We start from the raw sequence: 17,080 nt of genomic DNA, 5'->3' as shown, positions 1-17,080 counted from the left end.
TTCCAAAAACTTTCCGCTTCTGAACATCGCTCTCCCAAAGCCAGGTATATATTTATCCGCAAAAAAATTTTAATTTTCTGAGACAATTTGGTTTACCTTCAACCTTGCTTCTTTTCTTCTTAAAATATTTTCAAGCTTTTGTCTCGACGTTTGGTTGAGTCCTTTTTTTTCCATCAACTCTTCAAGCTTTTTTTGTGACTCAGGTAAGAGACTTTTTTTTCTTTTTAAAACTTGCTGAATTTTTTCCGCGCCACGCTCAGCAACTTTTTTGGTGGTTTTTGGCCGTTTTTTCAATAGCTTTTTCAGCTGCTTTTTCAGCTGCTTTTTCAGCTGCTTTTTTGGCAGCCTCTTCTGCCTTTTTTTCCGCTTTTTGGGAATCGTTTTCCGATAGCCATTAAAGTATCTCTTACGACCCCTGTTCCTTTGTGCCGATATCTGTATCGACCTCTGTCGTAAAATCGCGTCCACTCGCTTGGGTGGTTCATCCTATACTTTTTTCAAAAAATCATTCTTCCTCTTCAATAAAAATGCTCAAAGCGACAGGTTGATCGTTCAGAAAAAGGTCATTTCCTTGCCCATCACTAATTCTGATTCTTATCGAGTTAATTCGGTATTTGTTAACCGGATGCCACAAGAGTCGGTAAGGCTCTTTCGAAAACGGGAAAGAGACATCGAGAGTCGATGTTGACAACGTGTACAAAACATCGTCTGCAATATTGTCAACAGCTCTTGAAATAAGGTCGCAATGAATATAAATCCAGTCAACCCCTCTTGTCAAGTCCGGAACACGAACGCCAACGTTGGTTGTGTCATTTAAAATTGTTTTGTCAAAACCGATAAGATCTGAAAAACCACCTTCGCTTAAATCAAGCTCGTAATCGATTGCAATCAGAATTGTCACCCTGTATGTCGTAGTATAAAAATAAAGTTCGAAAATGTTTTTTGAATCATCCGTTTTTCCTGTATGAGATTGGAAAGTGTCGTTTAGGTCTTTGTAATCATACATTCCGTCAGGAATGGTGACAGTGTTCCACTCTGAGTCACTTTTCTTCTTCCATTTAAATTTGTTGTTATATTTTTCTGAAACATTATACCAAGAATAGCTCATTGTTACAAGCTCGTTCAGAGCAGCTTTGTACCTTTTTGAAGAGTCTAAATTGATTGGTGGATCAAAGTAGATTTGAAAGTCGTGAGGTTCATTTCTTGCATCTTTCTTTTTTGCAATCGAGGAGTTGAGCAAAAGGTTATAATGTTTCATCTTATATAATTATGAAAAATTTTTTTTGATTCTTCTGTTGTCAGTACTTTTTGTTTTGTTAACATTTGTAACAATATCGCTACTTGTCTTTGCAACTTTTTTGAAGTGTTACCTGCCTTAATGGAACCGATGCTTATATAAAGTCTGTCAACAAGATCGTTCACATCAACAACACCGCTCCCCTCTTGATCCGGGGGTTCTTTTTCAAAAAATAAAGAAGATTTTGCTTTCTTTTCTCCCCTTCTTTCTAAAATTTCGTCTCGCGCTTTTTTTATGTCTGAAAGAGTATAACCGTAAAATTTTGATTTCGGACTTTTCACAACATAGCTGGGATTTTCTTTATTTTTCGTTAACATGGTGTTTAGCACCTGCAGGTCAGTTGATTCTGATCCCTCAATTCCTGGTATTTGTGGTGTTCCCCATTTGGCTCGTTCAACCGACTGAGACAAGTCAAGCGGCGGCATTGCTGCATCATCACCTTCTGCTGCATCACCCCCTTCTGCAACATCATCACCTTCTGCATCATCATCATCATCATCATCATCATCATCATCTTCTTCCTTTTCCGCAAGAGGTGGGGCTGGTGATGATGTTAATGGTGGTGATGATGTTGGAGTTTCCTCTTCGAAATCTTGGTCAGATTCAGCCATCGAATAGTCAGGCACTTCTGGTGACGGCGGCGGAGTTGGTGGGGGCGTTTCTCCATCTGGCCTGAAATCTTCACCAAATGGGTTGTAAAGATCAAACTCATCCATGGTATAGTTTGGGCCTTCTTCAGCATCAGTTTTCATTTGCGCGGTAAAGGCGCGGTCAAGCCTTCGTGTTAGCGGTTTAAATACCTCCTCACCTGAAAGCTGTCCAAATTCTTTTTCAATCGCTTTGTTTTTCATTGCAGTAAGTATTTTTTCATTTTGCTGCTCAACAGCGGCCTTTTTTTCAGCAAGTGTTTGCCATTTTTTCATCGACATCTTTTTGCGTATATATATAAACAACTAAAAAAATGAAGATTCCAAATTACGATCCTGAGTTTTATTCGCAAAGTGCTTTCAAACAAGGGCATCCAAGCATGCCCTCTGACACCTTTCGCATGCTTATTTGTGGCCCGAGCAACTCTGGAAAAACAAACATTCTTTTACATGCTTTATGAGCTTTTAGTTTACGACAAGATTTATCTTTGCGCAAAAAACCTTCATCAAGAAAAGTACCAGTTGATTCTTGACGATTTTGAAAAAAGAGTCAATCCAGAAACAGGTTATGAAGTCATTGAAGCAACAAAAGACGTTCCTCTGCTTGAAGAGCTAACAGATGACAACCAAAAAATTGTCATATTTGACGACATGGTTTGTGAAAGCAATCAAAACGAAATTATCAATTACTTCATAAACGGAAGGCATCGGCAATGCAGCGTCATTTATCTTTCACAATGTTTTTTCAAAGTGCCAAAAAATATTCGTGATAATTGCAGCCATTTTTGCATTTTTTCATTTCTTCCAAGAGAAAATAACCGTATTGCGGATGAGCTTGGAATAAACAGAAATCTGCTTGATCTTGCAACAAAAACAAAATTCTCTTTTTTGTATCACGACAGGCCAAAAAAAACAACAACAAAAAATTTTGACGAATGTATATAAATGGCTACAAGTTATTGCGTCAAACAAAAAAAAATGACCAAATGCATACCCAACAGCGAACAAATTGTACAAACCAAAAATAAACGCCTAATGCTAAAATGCATTTGTGCCGAATGCGGCGCAATGAAAACAAAATTCGTCAAAGCGCAAGAAGGGGGTAATTTATTTGATTTCCTAAAGCATTTAAACCCTAAAGAAACCTATGACGCCGTAAAAAAAAATAAAGTACCGTGGATTGTCGATTGGAAAAAAGGGTATGAATTGCTTACAGATGCATTTAAACCCGCTCCTGTATCTTATGAAACTGCCAAACAAATGGTTGCAAGGTACAAACGTGAATACGAGGCTTATAAACGTAAGGGAGGCACCAAAAGCTACAATTCATGGATATTGTCAAAGGGTTATGGTTCAAAACCAACATATTAATAAATTCTCTTTCTTGTATCACGGCAAACCAAAAAAAAACGTCAAAAAAATTTTTTTTGACAAATATATATAATGGGTGCTTTCAACGGAGACACCGGACATCCTTCAGACAGCTCACCAACAACTGGCCCTCCCGGGCCCCCTGGTCCAAGAGGTTCGCCCGGCCCCGCTGGTCATAAAGGCGACACTGGTCCCCAAGGTCCACAAGGTCCTACTGGTCCTGCTGGTCCTCAAGGTTCTCGCGGTCCTACTGGACCCGCTGGCCCAAAAGGCGACACTGGTCCACAAGGCCCCCAAGGCCCAACTGGCTCAAGAGGTTTCGTTGGTCAAAAAGGTGATAAAGGTGACAGCGGTCCAACTGGCTCTACTGGCCCTGCTGGTCCTCAAGGGCCCCAAGGTGCAACTGGCTCTGCTGGCCCCGTAGGTGCGACTGGTCCTACTGGCCCTGCTGGTCCAAAAGGAGAAACAGGTCCAACTGGCCCCGCTGGTGCCACAGGGCCTGCTGGGCATACTGGCCCTGCTGGAACAAAAGGGCCAAAAGGAGATGCTGGACCAACTTGCCCTGCTGGTCCACAAGGTCCCGCTGGCCTAAAAGGTGACCCTGGACAAATGGGTGTTGTTAATCAAAATTTGGTAATGAACGACCATTCAATCAAACAGCTCGCAAATCCTGTTGGTGACCAAGACGCTGTAAACTTAACATCAATGAAAAAATATGTTGGAACTCACACAATTTCTTCAGGAACAAAAGAAAATCTGTTTTCTCATTTGTTTTTTTCAGCATCTTCTTTTACAGGAGTTACAAATTTTGACTCATTAACAACTGTTAACAATTTTAACTCGGGTGTTCACTTAGTTAACAGAAGCGCTTTTCGTTTTAATTTACTAAAATCTGGAGACAGTTTTAATTCAAGATTTAAAATCGGCCTCACTGGCTTGTTCCCTGGTGATTACACTCTTTGCGTTGAATTTTTCTTTCCTGAAAGTGATCTTAACTGGAGTTTAAGTGCTTCGTCACCTTTTGGGGGAAACACTGTTAATTATCATACAAAACGCTTTAACAATCACAGTCCAAAATATATGCGAACAATTATTCATTCACAAAAAGATCCGTCTTGGTTAGACGACAAAATTTTTCTTGACATCACAAATCCTGGTTACTTTGGGTCAAAAGCAAATGAGCAAGCTTATTTAATTGCTTATGGTGTAAAAGGTTATCAGTCAGATGTGCCAAGCGATGTTTTTGAAAAGCCTTTTACTTTTTCAGGTGGAGACCTTTTGTTAGAAACAAATCTTGATCTGAATGGATACGAGTTAAAAAACTATTTTCTAAAAAAAGACAAAAATTTTGTCATAAACGGTTTTTATGATGGAACAGATGGTACAACTACTCTTGGAGGTGGTTTTGGCTCAAGTTCTGTTGTTTTTTATTTGGTTAAATTTAATTTTAATTTAAATTACTTCATTATGCCCGTTGATGGAATAATTGAAGAATGGCAGTTTTTTATTGAAAGTAAAAAAGATGATAATATTGTAAATGATGAAGTACAGGTGTTTATTAAGGTTCAAAAAAAAGATGGTGGAAGGGGGTCAGCCACAGTCAGTCTAACCGAGTCTAATTTCCAAAAACAGGACGTTTCATTAGAAGCATCAAAAGGAGACAAAATTTTGGCCGCAATTGCAAATAGAAACGGAGCAATAAATACAAAAACAGGTTTGTTAAATTTAATAATTTCTAGTAAATATTAAGACGTACAAAAGAGTCAATTTCCTGTCAAGAGGTTTGCGACAAGCCCTTTGTCAAAAGTTTTCAACTGCGCGATCGCCTCTTCTGACAATAAAATCACTGTTTGATTGTTTTCTTTTGAAACTTTTTCGTTTTTAAAGACTTTTGAAGGGGTTCCAATAAACCTTTTCAAGTTTTTTTTTCCACTTAAGTTGCAAACTCCGCTTCTTCCTCTGCCCATATTTGTGTATATTTCAATGTCCGCAAATGTTCAATTGACATGAAGCCGCGAGCGGCATGCAAATTTGTGCGTGGGTGTCGGGGGTTTACCCGAATGATATTTTTAGACGTTAGTAAGTTGTTTTCATTCCTGTGTGCTAAAATCTGAGTTCTAAGCACTCTGGAATGAAAAATCTATTGTTTTACACGTGCACAACTATTGTTCTTTTGATTTAATGCACGTGATATCAATTATGACTCATTGCCACTAAAAATACTTTATGATGTCACTTGCATGACGGCTAACATTCCGCCGCTCGCTTCGAGAAGAATTGGCTGCCGATCGCTCAATTAAGATGTGTCCTTTCTCTAAAAATGGTTGTCGAAAAATTGGTTGTCGAAAAAAAAATGCGCCCCCATAAACATGGTATGCAAATTTTGTTTTTTCCGCGTGGGTAAACAAAGTCGGGGGAATTTACCGTGACTCATTAAAAAACTTGCCAAAAAAACGAACTCCAGCTGCGATAAAAGCGGTTAATTCAGAGGTGTTATTCATTTGACTCCCCTATTACTACTGCTTGGAACAGTCAAAACTCATCAAAATTCCTTCATGAATTTGCATAATTAACTTCTTCCAAAGAACGTCCTATTTTGATATTTAATTGTTGGCATACTATTGTTGTAGAAGTTTTTCCTCTTTTTAGCTTTCTCCAAAGTTTTTGTTTAAAATTAAAATCCCGCCTTGGCTATTGACAGACCATTTTTTGTGCAATGTTTTTTTTTAAAAAATGACACTGTATCGCTCGACATAACAACCTTTTTGATGCAATGTTTTCGTTCAAATTTATAATCATACCTTGTTTTCCGGCAGGATAACTTTTAGATAACACAAGCCTGGCAATTATGTTCAGAACGACAAAACATAATTAAAACTTTTGATATCCGCACGACGTCGAATCCCTTCTAGTCAAAGCAATCACTTTATTTCTGCATATAAGAGACCCCCGACTGGTTGTATCTATCTTGAGTGACGGACCCGCATAGCAGGTGGGCGCATTTTGCCTAAGGGGACCCATGAGGATCTGACAAGCGAACGAAACTTTTAAAAACAATATGCTGCATGAAAAAACGTCGTCTGCCCTAGAGGCTCACTAACCGCCCGCTGTAACGCTCTGTATTGTCCAAAGAATTGGTACAGTAAATACGCCTTTTTAAAGACCGTTTCAGTATTGCCTGCATGCACAATATTTTTAGCCGCAGTGAAGTATTTTGGCGCCAAAAAAATGAATTTTCGTTTCGATTTTTGTTAAGCATAAGATGTCTTTCCAGCCCGTGTGATAAAAGCCGTATTTTCCCAAGAAAACCGACAGTTGTCTCCACAAAATGGCGCGAGTCGTGCAAATTTATATGTTTATCGCAACATTTCCTTTCCTATCTCTGCTGTAATCTATTGACTCGATTCATTTTCCGATCCCGTTAGAGAAAACGCGATTCTTTTTATCTAAAACAGGAAAATTCGATCCGCTTCGTCGCAATTCCGCCGGTTTTAGATTAATCTGACGATGATCTTGTGATCGAAAATGCAGCTTGCCAAATGTCTTCGAACATATTTCGAAATGAAAAGCGTTTTAACACTGATTACCCCACGAACTTAAAACATTTGTCATATTTTAACCACCTCAAAAGACCGTAACAAAAAGAATCGAAAACAAAAAAGAAACTTACTTATAAAAGACCTTTCTCCTCGCAAAGGTTACGTCGTCAAAACAGTCTCACAACTCCAAATGGCGCTGTTTCAAACATCATCATTCAAGGTTATTTACCGTAGTTAGGGTGCGACATTTAGACTTGTCATAACTTACGCCCGTTGATAAAACTTTCATTAAACCTTCTAATTTTACACCCTGCGGAAATGCTTCAGGTTGCAGATTTTTTCTTGCTTTTAATATCCCGTGCTGATATTAAGTTTTAAAAGTACAGAAATTAAATTGACGGCACTCTAGCGTGTCTGGTCAATAGACACGAAGGAGCTAGTTAATTGTTACGAATTTGTAATCAGGAATTCACATTGGGAGCATGCAGATACGGCACACGTATTACACGAACACGAGAAATAACACACTTCTCAAGATGAATATTAATGAATATGGTTTTTATGGACCTTAAAATATATCATTATGATATTTGACCCGATAAGTAAAACATGATCATCCCGCTTTATTTTCTTGCCTTAAATATCAGTTCAAAAGTGACTTATTTCTATTTCTTATAATCAATCGGTAGTCAATTATCATGCAAAATTTCCATGTTATAAAGACCGCTTATTAAAATCCTGGTCAATATTGACCGATGTAAAACGACAAATGTGAATATTTAACTACTTTCTCAAAGATTGTACTTCATTTGGGTGAAATTATTGGCTTATTTTATATATTTTTTCTGTATTGTTTTCTGAAAGGTTATTTAGAACTCTATATAATTTTTTTTTATTAAATCGACTCAAAGTTCGGGCAATTATTTTGTCTTATTCAGGCTTAAAACAGACACAAACTGAAAAAAGTTAAATATAGTTAATTAAAAATTGTTCAATTTTCTCGTTATCGGGCCAATGGCTCATGTTTGATACTGATATATTCATTTTAAGACATTAATAATAAAACAAAATACCGCGCGCGCATTGTGTAAAATAAAATTTCACACCTTTGTTTAAATCAATTTGCGTTCTTCGCTTTTCACTTTGTATATAGAAAATTAAAATACGAAAATCGACCTCAAACAGCTTGAAGAGTTATGCTCAGTTTAATTTTAAAGATTTAAATGAAAAAAGAAATCGATTTCACCGTATGTATTCCACTTATAATTAGAGTGTTTTGGTTTTTAATCATAATAGAAAGAGGTGGAGATGGGGAAATCATTTTACCAGCTTATAACTAAACGTTTGGATTTTACAAACTCAGAATTAGTAGTGAAATCAACGGGAATTATATGTCTAATGATCTGGCATTGACCTTGAGGTGAATATGAATCAATGTTAAACGAGCCTGTATTTCAAAAGGCTATCGCGCTTATTGCATGCAAGGCTTCAAACTGTTCGATGTTTCTGAATGTACTGTGCAGAATATTATTCATCTTTCAGTCAGTATTTTTTCACATTGACTTTTGATTAATTACGTCGTTGCGCAAATCTTGCTTTGTCTATGGCATTAAAGACTAATTGCAACAAACATTGGAGAATAGTAGATGGAAGATTCATTTTATATTAATATAAATAACGACTTGGCAACTATACGACCTACTTTTTAAAAAAAAAATGCCAATAACTTACCGATTTCCTGTCCCACGGTAGTGCTTTTTAAAACGTTGTTCTATTGAATCGCGCCACCTTCTAATCCAAGAGGCAATCTATGACTCAAAAGCCTCTAGGCTGCTCAGCCAGCACTATGTAGATGACTCTGCTGACCAGTGAGTCTGAAGACTCTGGCTCGGATATTTTGTATGACGAAATAGAGAGTGACTATGTTTCTATTTCATAGACTAGTTACTAGGCCATCCCTTTTTACTATTGGTTGTATAGACAAACGGATTTTACAGAGGTTGCCCAAATACTAGTAAGGCTATTTATTGAGAACAGTGAAGAATTGGTCTTTGCATATACCGCAAGTCGCAAACTATAATGTGATGTATTTTTAGTTTGTCAGGAAGGACATGTCTGATTAAAGGGACACTGTCACCAGTTTCACTTCAAAAACGCAAGAGACTAAAGACATATGGAAACAACGAATAGTGGTCCAAATTTGTTAAAAATCACCATAAAAGTGTACTGATGTGTGATGCCATCAGGAATTTTAGATCTGAACTTGAAAAAACAGGCTGATTTTTTCAAGATTTGTCCTTGTGGACTGGAAAAACACCAAAAATTTATTATAGCTCGATCCCTTCTTTCTTCAACAACAGTTTACTTTATATCTCCATCTTGATGTACTAGGTGCATTTCATGTACGAGAAGGCCTATTTGCCAATTGTAGTACTTTTTACCGAAAAGCATTAAAATCCCCGTGACAGTGTCCCTTTAACTAAAAATGTGACTGATTCCCATTTTAACTCGAGAATAAGTGTTTTTGTTCTAATGTGCATGTGTGCTCTGTTTGGGTCTGGCAGTGGAAACATTTCCTATTGCCTTTTGAGTTGATATCATCTGTTTGTCGTGAATATTGTTGTTTCCTGTGCTTGCCATCTTCGTCATAATGCAAGAAAACGAACCTTGGCTTCTCAAATAAACACATAATGGCATATTTTGACCACATACTCTTTTAGAAAGAGAGTTTTAAGGCTCAGTTTTGAATGTTTTGTTAAACTGGAAAAGATTGCGAGTTTAGTAATCATGTCTGTGCCCAGGCCTCTAACTTCAAATCACGATTGGCTCCACTAGTGACAACAAACGTGATTTTAACACTGCCATTAATTACCAACATACTTGTCTCATAGAAAATCATTATTGCCATAATTATCTTTATTTTGTGTAAGGTTTTCTCTCTGTTTAAGGTATGAAAGACAAATTTACTGAATGCAATTTTCTAGATTCGGGCTTTCACCTGAAAAGTTCACTAATCTTGATTGCAGAATTATGGCAAGTTATTCTCATGACATGTCAGGAGACAGTTCAGTGGGCACAATTGGCAGAATTTTATTTGTGAATAGTCAATAGCACAAATTTATATAACTTTAGTGAAATGTCATGTTATAAGGTTTTTTTAAAGTGCACTTACTGTTAATTAAGCAAAATTGAAATCAAACAATCAAACTTCTCTCTGTTATCGCAAAATTTAATATTAAGTTACTTGTTGGGGAATCTGTTTTACTTCCACTCAGCTTTTACCTAAACTTGGCCTTAACACGGGTAATACGTGGTAAAAAGCACAGCTTTGGAAAATATTTAAACCTTATGAGAAGTGAGTTTTGTCTAGCTCATTCTATAATAATATTCTTCAATCACAGAAAATCAGTCAAAAGTTTGCCTGACCCTACCAGTCTTTCTTTTTTTGCAAGCCATGTAGATTTACAAGTTTTCTTCATGCCCCCCCCCCCCCCCCCTGGAGCACTGTATGTCTTTTGTCGAGTGGGTTGCATTTTTGAAACGGTTGAAAATCACACAAAGCTGTTCTAAGACAATTTCAAATTGGGAATTTCAAATTTCGGCAGAATTTTTATATTATAAATGAACAGTTACTCTTTTTGAAGCTTTTAAATGCTATAAAATTGGCGGGCACTATTTAATAGTTATAGTACATTTTGACAGTGAACGTAAGTTATAATTAATACCTTAGCAAAATTTACATTTCAAGCAGCATTTTCCAAATTATATAAATTCTGTTATCACAAAATTCACTACCACAAAGTTACTCTGTTATCTAATCTTACCCAGTATACGAGAATTATACTTAAAGATCGTTATGTTAGAAAACATCAGAATTCTTTTTACACCAGTATAATTAAGTAAGCTTGATTACATGTTGCCCAATACTGGATTTGTGATGAATTTGGTGTTGTAGGAAACTGTTAAAAGCCGTACAGAATCTATCTTTGTGGCCTTACAGACCACGCAAAAAAGGCTCACAATAAAAGAATATAAAAACTGATGTTTACATACCATTAACAAAGTAATCATTATTTGATCCAGCTCATATCCAACCAGGAATCGTACCGAATCTTACATCGAGTTGCCTTGCAATTTGTCGCTGGTTCGAAACTGTCAAAGGTTCCGCAGATCCTGAAACAACCCCAAAAGAATTCTTTTGCAGTTGCATTCCATCTAATCTCGCAACAGATAGCTGTCAGTCTCTCGCCCTCTCAGAATGTATAAGCTACAATTCCTACCATTGACAGATCCATGAAAATATCACAAACATGCAGCCACGTGGACGAAAGGTTTCGGCCGCCATCTTTGGAATATGGGTATGTTGAGTTTATATGCCAATCACTTACCATAAGAGCTATTTAGCGTTAAATGTTTCAAGGCCAAATCCTCATTCCTTGTTAACTTTTTTTTGCATTTCTGTGACTCTAAAAATGGTTTAGTAGCTTTGTTGTTTCGTGTAAAATTTACATAGAGTAGCTTTTGGCTCGGTCAGAAACCGCTGACCGAATGTTTGCAATACCGATGGCGCCAAATTTTAGAAGGCGAGGGAAAAAATAATGAATTTAATGGAATTTTGGTTCATTGCTGGCAACTGCCTAAATAAGGATTCAGATTTAGAATACTATTTCTCTATATGTTTTTCAGGATAATATTTCCCGATTCATAAATCCCGAATTAATATTTTTAGTCCCGGTTACATTTTACCGCCCGTATTAAAATACGCAGAGAAAATATAAATCCGAAATCAAAAGAATTTCTCTAGTTCGCTACGAAAACACAAAATTAAAATACTGGACGAGCTCAGTTGATATCGATCAAAAGATTATTTTGGAATAAACATTCGCTCAAAGAAACGAGAAAAAGTAGTCCAATTTGATTACAATGTTTTAGAAAAAGTTTCTCATGGCCCAACCATTATTCCCGAAAACACGAGCCATTATTCCATTATTCCACAGCAAAAATATCCATTACTCTTATTCCCCCCATTATTCCTCTGATAATAGAGAGGTTAAGTATGACGTTAACGGCAGACAGCAAACGGCAAAGACAACTTCTGATTTTGAGTTATTTTCTTCTATTCCGTAAATAAAGCACACAAAAATGGAATAACGTACCCCACTATTCATTGAAAATACAAATGGTTTCAATCTGCTGTACACACAATTGAAAAGAGAGACGGCAAAAGTTTCATTTTTGCCGTTTGCCGTTTGCCGTAAACGTCATGCTTAGCCTCTCTAATCTAAAGAACATTTGTTGAGCCCTAAGTTGAGCGCGCGCGAGAAGAACGCGTAACGCATGTCACGCTACTTTTTACACTCGTGAATCGCGCACTTCATGTGTCACGCTTCGAATGTCATGAAAAACTGCCTGTTCACCAGGTTAGCTTGAAAACTGAGAGCCCCGGCAAGTGATGCAAATTTAAATCGGATTTAACGTACATAATACCTTTTACAATATCCGGTAATTTACAAAGCTAAATCGGGGCTAAATGGCTAATTTGCAATGAAACACGTTTCCGTTACATCGAAAACGCAAGAGAAAAACGAATTAACGAAATGCAACTGACATGTACCAGCTTTAAAAATATACGGCTAAGAGATTGTTTATCAGTTGATAATGTTTAACCGCAGACGAAACAAAACTCTGAGTTGGCATTTTAGAATTTGAAGAAGGAAAAACGCAATGCAATTAGCTAGAACCTAACCGAAGACCAATCAATATAAAACATTTCGAAAAATGGAATAAAATGCCGAACTAAAATATGGATTAATAATTACAATGCAGCATTTCGTTTCGATTCTCTTACCTGTGATAAAAGGTTTTTTAACGTTCACAATAATATCCTTGTTTTCTCTAAGAAAACCTCCATGGGGTTACAGAATTGCGCTCTGCTTGTCTTAAAGTTTGAATTACTGAAAAATCTTAATTTGTTACAAATTTCCATTTAAGCGCAGGGCTAATCTTTGCTAATTAAAAGCCATTTTTCATTGGCTTAAATGTGTTTTTGACTCATTTGACATCAAATATGATTGAAGTGACAAACTCCTTACAGAATTCAGTCATTGTTTAACTTTTAATTTACGCAAATTACATGTTAACGATAGAATCGCATCTGAAAACAGAGCATAAAAGCGGAAAAAGCGATTAAAAAAATTCGTGTAATCTGTTAAATGTATTTTTGCGTTAAAAATGAATACTGTTTATAAATCTAGTGTTTTTTACCCATTTTTTTATGTGGCTCAAATGTCAAAGAGGCAAATTTATTTCTGCTTAGCTGGTTTTTATTTTATATCAATATAGTTAGTTATTTCTGTATTTTTTTTGAAACTTTTTTAGCAATCTACGTTGAAGCTCTGTACGTGCAAAGTACTAAGTAGTTCTAATGATGGCTTTTAATTTCGTGCGAATACGTTCATTGCTTATTTTAAAAATGCTTGACGAATAGAATATTAATTAGTCGACGTCCCCTTTCTACAATATGGTCAACTTGATATATGAGTGGGTAATAAACCAATTTACAGATTTTGAACTGAAAGAAAAGTATCACCGAAATGTTAATAGTTAAAATGTATCCGAAGTGATGCTTTAAAAGAAAATTGAAATTGACGTGGGAAGATTTGCATAATTGTGGGTTTTCCTCGTGTAGTCAACTACGCATTTTACATTAATCTGTCAATCTACACGGATAAATTCAAGTAACCGTGGAACAGTAAGTATTTAAGCTTTAAACGTATTCAAAAACTGACCTTAAAATCCCGGCGAACAACGTGAGTAATAGGATTCTTTTCTTTGCGTCTTAACTTCAAGAACGTGTGTTAACGCACTGAACGCAGCTCCTTAGAAGCTTTGCTAAATTACCTGTTTAATCATAAAACGTGCAAGCGTGGCATTAATTTGACAGGTCATTTATTACTTTACCCAGCTGCCTCGTTTGCATGTTATCAAAACAACACGTTCGTAACATTAAAGGCTAATTTATCATTTACTCGGGAGTAATCTCTCATCCTCAATGTGTTTTGTTTTGGGTTTTAATCCAAGTCTAGCAACCAAGTTAGAATTGTAACAAGTCGAAAATGTCCTTTTCTGTAATTTATTCATCAGCACTTTGAGAAAAAGATTTTTTCTGAGGCAAACTCATAGTTTCTTTTGCTCACAACCCCTACTGTCTACTTCAGCTCTGTCTATATATCTTGTTAACCAAATGTAAGGGCCGTAGGATAGTATCGACTCTCGGCTAGTCCAGGAATCAAACGCAGCGAGGTCCGTGGAGAAGAAAGAACCGAAGACTGATAATCTATAAGAACTTTAACTGGTCCAATACTATAAAATATTGGAACGGCAGTATAAAGTATTCTGATTGGCTCTCAGCTGTTTAGCTGTCTTAGTCTAGCATTCAAATTATCATTCTCTCGTAAAACAGTAGATCTCGAGGAGACTCTTGGAGGGATCTGAATAGTTGCTACTGTTGACAGAAGCACGTGGAAGCCATGACCGAAACCAGTTTCTAAGAAAGGAAATCCGATGGGTGATTGATTCAGTAAAAATTAAACCAAACTTCACAGAGAAGTTTCGAAAAACATTTCAGTCTAATTTATAGGGATACAAAATGACACCGTTTCCCTAGCAAGCATTCTGTTAGTCCAGTCCCTGAACTCTCCCTTCCGCGCGCCCTTTATAGGGGTTGAACCCAGGCGCGCAATTCACCGCGGTCAAACGTCTCAGGCAGGTTTTCTTTCCATTTCGCCGTTTTTTGTTCAAATTGAAGTGATTACGAGCAAGGATAGATAAAAATAGTTGCCGAGTGAAAGCATAATCCCATTCCCTCAGGTAAACCAGTGTTTTTACTTTTTAAATGTTTCGCATCCGAACCAAAGGTGCTTTGACAAATGGCGCCGACAAGTCCGCATTTCGCTATTTTCAAACACGTAGAACTTTTTTAGTAAAGCTCCAAAAAACTTAGTAAACCCTTAGGATACCGGTTATGTATCGAACTTTGAACTGCGAAAATTAAAACCTTATCTTTGCAGTACTTTTCTTATTTTTTACATATTTCTGTCGTTTGACCGCGGTGACCGCGCAAAGAGAGAGTCCAGGATAACTTGCATGCGCATGCTCAGAACGAACCAATCAGAAGCGAGGAGTGTGGCGTCACTTGCTTGGGACGCGCGCGTTAGGTTAAAAATGCTCGCTCAAATGACGAATTCAACTACGCGACCAAGAACGAACCAATCAGAAGCGAGGAGTGTGGCGTCACTTGCTTGGGACGCGCGCGTTAGGTTAAAAATGCTCGCTCAAATGACGAATTCAACTACGCGACCAAGAGCGCGAATAAATGCAAGAAAAAAAACTGTGCTCAATACCCGATTCCCTCTATAGCGCGCGCTTGCAGGGAATCACGGTAGTTGTATTCATCAAACCCTGCGCGAGACTCAGCAACGATGCGCGTTGCTGAGTCTCGCGCGGGGTTTGATGAATACAACTACCGTGATTCCCTGCAGGCGCGCGCTAAAGAGGGAATCGGGTATTGCATCCAAAACCAATTCAGTAAACAGCTACAAAACTAGGAAAAGTTGACGGATGCGATTTGTGTTTTGGCCGTTAGCTTTTAGTAGACACTGACTGGAAAGCTAGGCTTTTTAAAGTTATTCCGGTGATCCAGCTTTAGCACACGGTCGCGTACGTAGTTGAACTCGTCATCTGTGCGCGCGCGTTTTCAAAAGTGCTGCCAAATATGGTTTTCCCCCAATTTTGGGGGGAAAACTGGCGCATGCGCATGCAAGTTATCCTGGACTCTCTCTTCGCGCGCCTGGGTTGAGCCAAAGGGCGCGTGGAAGAGAGAGTTCAGGGACTGGACTAGCATTCTGTTAGTATCCAGAAGGGTGCTAAACTTGTATGACCTGATTCAAAACCTCAGATTTTATTTGGTTTATGAATGAAAATGCATATAATGTATTGCGTTTAGCAACAAAAACCACAACAAAGCAGTGGCATAAAATTACATTATTTTATTACAAAAACTTTATAAAACCCAGTAGCAAACCAACTGAAACCAACTCAAAGCAACTGTACAGGTAATTGTTGTAACTGTGGGGGCATGGGAAGAACAGTCACAACTTGTCATACTGGAGTGGACTGCAAGATTTGAGTCGACCAAGGAATTAGTTTGGAGTTAAGATAAATTAAACCGCCGTTTTTTGTAGCTGTTGTTTTATATTTAAACAGTTAATGGACTAGCTCTTAAGACACCAGCTGATTAAATATTGAGCACCAGGTGTATAAATTAGTTATGAACTCTTCTGTTGTGTTTTGGTTAAATATGAACCAAACTGTAGCAGAAGAGAAGAAGTGTCAAAACCAGAGCACGCAAACTTACAAAGACAAATAAGTTACTTGATTGGACAAGCAACATAAACAAAACTCCATTGGCCTGGTTTACTTAGTTTAACGCAAATACAAAGAATGCAAACACATGTAACGATAGCCTTTACAGCCAAACTGAAGCAACACAATGCACGCATGCGCATTTGCTGTGATTTTTCAAGATGGCCGACGGGACTGAATTAGTGATTTTTCGCCTGATATTTTCGTTTACAAAACTGGTATTTCAGAAACGCGAATGCAAACGCAAATACTGTACAAGAAAATGAAAAACTGTTTATTTCAGACGCTTCAGTTCGCATTTTCCTTTGCACAATGTGAATCAGACAATAGTTAATTTGTTAGACAGTATATTTCAGGACTTCTACATGATAGAGCAGTTTTCAATTGAGTGTCGTAAAACCAAAACCAAAGTAATCACCCTGGCCAATCACAAAGGACACAGACAATCCAGTGAGCCAATCAAAACTCGAAGCAAATACATGTAGCTGGCACCAAGCGCGGGAAAACGTGCGCGAGCGAGTCGCGATTGGTTTTGGTTTTGGTTCTGATTGGCTGAGAAAGTGGCGCGAGATTTTTAAGCCAATTAGTAAGCGTAGTAATGCAAAACCAAAGCAAACGCAATTTACTTTCGACACTCAAGTGAAAACCGCTCTAACCAAGTGCACACAACATGGTGCACGCAAGCAAAGAAGTTAGGTACATATCTGATGACAAATGGGAAACAGCCATCGAGGATGGAGTCAGTTCTCTGTCAGGCAGTGAACATCATCAAGGACTGGTGTCAGATCAAAATCAAAATAGTA

General features: G+C 37.5%; 1 protein-coding gene across 2 annotated transcripts in view; it reads right to left on the bottom strand.

Moving 5' to 3' along the window:
- Positions 1–13,683, bottom strand: part of LOC144628167 (potassium voltage-gated channel protein Shal-like) — a 42,800-nt gene extending 29,117 nt beyond the window's left edge. Inside the window, exons 1-2 of one of the 2 annotated variants that reach the window (XM_078486231.1) lie at positions 13,643–13,674; positions 10,908–11,027 (exon numbers count right to left, since the gene is read on the bottom strand). The gene's annotated coding sequence lies outside the window, so the exon portion shown is untranslated. Of the gene's footprint in view, positions 1–10,907; positions 11,028–13,642 lie in introns of both variants that reach the window. The other variant, XM_078486234.1, reaches the window with a different exon arrangement.
- Between the last annotated feature and the right edge of the window lie 3,397 nt (positions 13,684–17,080).

The sequence above is a fragment of the Oculina patagonica genome, chromosome 10 (assembly GCF_052425735.1).
Source record: "Oculina patagonica isolate OP01 chromosome 10, crgOcupat, whole genome shotgun sequence".
Lineage (NCBI taxonomy): Eukaryota > Metazoa > Cnidaria > Anthozoa > Scleractinia > Oculinidae > Oculina > Oculina patagonica.
Note: the sequence above shows the minus strand (reverse complement) of the source record. Positions and strands in the feature narration are given on the sequence as shown.